Consider the following 6,190-nt stretch of genomic DNA (forward strand, 5'->3'; position numbering starts at 1 on the left):
AAACATCAACAAGAACAAACACATTCTAATCCGAAGTAAAAAGATGGAATTCACTCTCAAAATATCCCTACTTGTTCTATTCTTCTAGTGAGCGGAACCCTAGGCTACTTGCTTCGGATCAAGGATGATGGTGAGTTCGGATTATGGTGTTTGGAGAATGATGCAATTTCGGCAAAGTTTTGGTGTAATTTTGCACGGGTTGATGATGATAAACTGCTGCCATGCCGTGCCCTATATATAAAGTAACAAGACTTGATCTCCAAGAATTCCTCAAGCACAAGGAATCCTTATTAAATCGGCAAAACCAAGTCCAAGTTGGATTTAACTTCCTCTCTTGGTCTTCACGTAATCCTTATGCATTAAGGAATGACAAAACCATCTTGAACTTGGAAAACCTTCTCGCTTAGGCCGCACGGTCTCTTTCCTTGGTGACTTGGGAAATCTCACGGCATCTTCCATACAAATCTCGGATTGTACTTCTCCTAGCTCAAGCAGGAACTCCTAGCTGCCGGCCACCTTTCCCTCATGAGTCAGGAAAACATTTCCTGGTCAACACGGGTTTAGACTTTCCTGAAATAGAAATAAGAAAATTAGAAACTAGGAAAGAGGAAAGATGGAATCCTGATCAAGACAGGAATCCTGAGTAAACAAGGATTTCCAACACTTAGCACAATTTCAACACCAAATTATTCAAATCCGAAAATACTATGTATTCTAACACTAAAAACCTACATATTTCTACATTAAGCAATTATTCTACACTAAACACAAATATAAAGCTAAAACAACTAAATAGGAGTTAACAAAGGGTAAATAAAGGGTATAAACATATTAAGAACGTCACACTTTGTGCTCCTATCAACAACCCCACACTTAACCTTTGCTAGTCCCTTAGCAAACCACTAAAACAAAAACAACACAACTAATCTCGAAAATACTACAATGACTCAATCTAATGCCTTCAACGAAATTGTCTCAGAGACCTTCAAAATCATAGCATCAAGAATAGCACAAGAATCGAAATTGAAAGATGAATTCAATGGTTAATAAACATGAGATTTCGATGTAACAAGTAAGACATGGCAGAAACAAAGGTGAAATTAAGCTCGACATGTTCCAAACAAGTTCAAATTCAACTCACAAAGGATATGCACTCTGAATTTTTTCTCTCAAGAACATGGTATATGCTTAGAAGCTTTTCACACACAAGAGTTAGAAAGAACATAGTGAATTTAAAAACCTCATAAAAAAAATACCAATCATATGCACAAATGAACCACAACCATATGCTTACTCATGAAACAAACTCCACAGATAAAAGGTTACTTATCTTAAGAATCATGCGGATCTTCAAAAAATAGGTTGGTTAGGCTCGCGGCATGGAAAAATTTTCAAAGTAAAGGACTCACAAAGGTCATCCTCAAGACTTAGCAGAGCAAGAACATCCACCTTATGTCACCAAACACCATCAAGGGCCAAATATCATCATGTTGGACCCATCCTTCACTTTAAACATTGTGAAAATGAACAAAGGCTAAAAGTATAACATATTGAGCCTTCAACAAACAAATCACAACTCCAAATTCACAAAAACTACATCTAGGCCAAGATATCTTCATCAAAATCAATTCGAAACTTTTTTTTTTTTCTTTTTCTTTTCTTTCTTCTCTCGGATCATGCCTTTTTTTTTTTTTCCTTTTTGTGTATCTCGGCAACAAACTCCTTAGAACAACCCCACACTTGTATTGAATCATCACCTCAAATCACCACAAAAAGATAGCTCTACCAAGCTCGAGACAAGGTAGAGGAATTCTATACTAGGCAAGGGATAATTTGGGTGAACAAGAAAGGCATAACGTAGGCTCTAGGGGGTTCAGACTAAGGGGTCCCAAACAGGGCTCAAAATAGGGATATATGGCTATTTAGATAAAGTGGTGATAGTCCTAAGAAAGATCCACAATCATATTCAAAATCAAAGCAAGTTATGATAAAAGTTTTGAAAGTTTCATAAGTAAGTTCTAGCAATCTCTAGTTCATTCAATCTCTATGGCATATAAATCGATCAAGTAATGTATAATGAGGTCATATATAACAAATGATAGATAGAGTAAACTCTCTAAAGAATAGGCACATATATGGCTCGAAAATCTCACAAAGGTAATATGAAATCAAACAAGCAAGAAACATGCTCATTCTATACCTAAGTTTCAATGGTCCTCATCTACTACAAGTTCGTACAATTTCAACATACCTATTAACCATCAAATAACATATAAGCTCAAATATTCGAAATCATGCTCATCTCAATAACTAATCAATCAAAGATCATATATTCATCCTAGACACGTTAGAAGGCACCTAAGACTCAACAAAATAAAAGCAAAACACAAAATAAAGAAACAAAGTTGTAATCCGAAAAATTACAAAATTAAATCCTAAAAATTAAAAACAACTCAAATCATATCAAAGCATAGCAAATCAACGAGTAATGACATCCACCCCACACTTAAAATCAACATTGTCCTCAATGTAAGAAAACTAAGAGCAATCCGAAAAGAAAAGAGGAGGGATAAAGAAAATTTAGTCAAACTACTCGTTGATGGCTCCCTTCTATGGGTTGCCTCCCATGCAGCGCTTAAATGTTTATAGTCCTTTAGCCTAGACTATCATCTCCTCATTCTCATGCCGTAGCATCTAGGAGAGAGACTTCCTCCACCGTGTGGTTCACCATGTTCTCCATGTAAGGCTTTAATCGATGACCATTAACCTGAAATTCAGCTCCTTTGACCATGCTTCTAATCATGACTGCACCAGAAGGAAAGACATTAGTGATAACAAAAGGTCCTATCCACCTAGAAAGTAGCTTGCCTGGAAACAACCTAAGTCTAGAATTAAATAAGAGAACTTTCTGGCCAATAACAAAGTCTGTCTTTCGAATCATCTTGTCGTGGAATGCCTTGGTTTTCTCTTTATAGATCACGGCAGAATCATAAGCCTCATTCCTGATTTCTTCAAGTTCACACAACTGCAACTTCCTGTGTAATCCGGCCTCATCAATATCCATATTAAAAGCCTGAACCGCCCACCAAGCCTGATGTTCCAACTCCACAGGCAAGTGACAAGCCTTGCCGTACACCATACGAAACGGTGACATCCCCAAGGGATTTTTGAATGCAGTCCGATATGCCCATAGTGCATCATCAAGTCGTTGGCTCCAATCCTTGCGTGACGGTTTCACACTCTTCTCCAATATCCGCTTGATCTCTCGGTTACTAAGCTCCACTTGGCCACTTGTCTGGGGGTGATAAGGTGTAGCAACCTTATGCTTGATTCCATACTTCTTCATTAGAGCTTCAATTGTCCGATTGCAAAAGTGGGAACCTCCATCACTTATTACAAATTTTGGCATTCCAAACCTGGAGAAAATATTAGAGCGTAGGAAATCTACAACAACTCGAGAATCATTAGTCCGGGTGGCTTTTGCTTCCACCCATTTAGAAACATAATCCACACATACGAGAATGTACAAATAGCCCTGAGAACTCGGAAAAGGCCCCATGAAATCAATACCCCAACAATCAAATATTTCAACATGTATAATAGGTTGCATAGGCATCTCATCCCTAGGTCCTAAATTCCCTGTCCTTTGACATCTATCACATGAAGTACAATACATATAGGCATCTCGAAAAATAGTAGGCCAAAAGAATCCACATTCTAAAACTTTCAAAGCAGTCCTACGAGAACCAAAGTGACCTCCACAAACTTGATCATGGCAAAAACTAAGAATAGACCTATGCTCATTCTTTGGGACACACCTCCTAATAACTTGATCAACACAATGCTTCCACAAATAAGGTTCATCCCACACATAATGTCTAGCTAATGCCTTAAGTCTATTTCTAGCATGATAGGACATAAAATTCGGAAATTACTTTGTCACAAGGTAATTCACGATGTCTGCATACCAAGGCTCACTTACCTCACTTACCTTGCTTACCTTGAAAATTTGCTCGTCCGGGAAGCACTCTTGGATGGCCACGGGATCCGAGTCACGTACCAACCGGCTAAGGTGGTCGGCAACAACGTTGTCCGACCCCTTCTTGTCTTTGATTTCCAAATCGAACTCTTGAAGAAGCAATATCCACCTTATCAATCTCGGCTTGGCATCCTTCTTCGTCAACAAATACTTCAAAGCCGCATGGTCAGTGTAAACAATAACTTTAGATTGGAGTAAGTAAGAATGAAACTTATCCAAAGCAAAGATCACGGCAAGAAGTTCTTTCTCGGTGGTGGTGTAGTTCTGTTGCGCATCATTGAGCGTCCGAGAGGCATAATATATGGCATACGGCTGCTGTTCTTTTCTCTGTCCGAGCACAGCCCCCACGGCATAGTCGAGGCGTCACACATCAACTCGAAAGGCAAGGACCAATCCGGTGGCGCCATGATCGGCGCCGATGTCAACATGGTTTTCAACCGCTCAAAAGGCTCCTTGCACTTGGCATCAAAGTGGAAGGGCACATCTTTTTGCAACAAAGAACTCAAGGGCCGAGCTATCTTGGAGAAATCTTTGATAAATTGACGATAAAAACCTGCATGTCCAAGAAAGCTTCAAACATCCCTCACACTTGTGGGGATGGGTAAGTGACGCACAAGATCTATCTTAGATTTATCAACTTCAATACCCCTAGAACTAACAATGTGGCCGAGCACTATACCTTGATTAACCATGAAGTGACATTTTTCCCAATTAAGCACAAGATTAGTTTCCTCACATCTCCTAAGCACAAGTTCTACATTTTCTAAACATGCATCGAAATCTCCACCATAAACAGAAAAATCATCCATAAAGACTTCAATCTTAGAACCTATGAACTCAGAAAATATGTGGTACATGCATCTTTGAAACGTACCTGGAGCATTGAACAAACCAAAAGGCATGCGGCGGTAGGCAAAAGTGCCAAAGGGACATGTAAACGTTGTCTTCTCTTGATCCTCTTCCGCAACACTTATTTGATTGTAACCACTATAACCGTCAAGAAAACAATAGAAGAAATGACCGGCTAACCTCTCAAGCATTTGATCAATGAATGGCAACAACATGTGATCCTTCCTTGTTGTTGCATTGAGCCTCCTATAATCTATACACACTCGGTGGCCGATTACGGTCCTTTGCGGCACAAGCTCGTTTTCATCATTCCTCACCACCGTGATTCCGCTCTTCTTTGGCACAACTTGAACCGATGAAATCCACCTTGAATCTGAAATTGGGTAGATGACTCCACAATCGAGCAACTTTGTCACCTCATCCTTCACAACTTGCATCATAGGTGGATGAAGACGTCGTAGACCCTCCTTGGTCAGTTTTGCTCCATCTTCAAGCAAAATTCGATGAACACACATTGTAGGACTAATTCCCTTGATGTCGGCTAAGGTCCAACCTATGACCGTCTTGTGTCTTTTCAAAACTTTGATCAATCTCTCCTCTTTCTCCTTCTCTAGTGATGATGATATGATAACTGGCAACGTTTCATTCTCTCCCAAATACACATACTTCAAATGTTCCGGAAGAACCTTGAGATCTAATTTTGGGGCTTGGATAATGGAAGGAAGAAACTAGTTAGATGGAAAGAGAATTGGACTAGGGGAGGAGTAGCATACCTCGGCAGCCACCTCAAGTGACTGCACGGTCTCAAGCAAGGGCAGAGGCACGGTGTCTTGAGCTAAGGTGATTTTGTTCCCCATGGCATCAAATCCAATTCCTTTTGCCAAGGTGAGTGCCAAGGTGTCTTGAGCTATTGTCTCCACATATTCACCTGCAAGATCATCCACAACATCAATAGAAAAAGAATCTCGAAAAAGTTCAGGAAGTGAATACCTCATCGCATCAAAAACATTGTAACTAATGATGTCTCCATCTATTTCAAAAGTTAGTTCCCCTGAGTAGACATCAATTTTGGTCCTTGCGGTTCTCATGAATGGCCTTCCCAGTAGAATGAGAATTTCTTTGTCATCTGCATCCGCCGGTTCCATGTCAATGACATAGAAATCTGCAGGAACTGTTAAACTTGCAACCTGCAGTAAAACATCCTCAACATATCCCAGAGGGATCTTGTTGGAGCGGTCAGCCAATCTAATGATAATGTTATCCTTTTTCAAATCACCTAGACCTAAGTCCGCATAAAGATAA

At 39.8% G+C, this 6,190-nt stretch overlaps 1 pseudogene; it reads right to left on the reverse strand.

Moving 5' to 3' along the window:
* LOC101300287 overlaps window positions 1–6,190 on the reverse strand; it is a 28,949-nt pseudogene that overhangs the window by 22,021 nt on the left and 738 nt on the right.

This window comes from Fragaria vesca, linkage group LG1 (genome assembly GCF_000184155.1).
Source record: "Fragaria vesca subsp. vesca linkage group LG1, FraVesHawaii_1.0, whole genome shotgun sequence".
NCBI classification, from domain to species: Eukaryota; Viridiplantae; Streptophyta; class Magnoliopsida; order Rosales; family Rosaceae; genus Fragaria; species Fragaria vesca.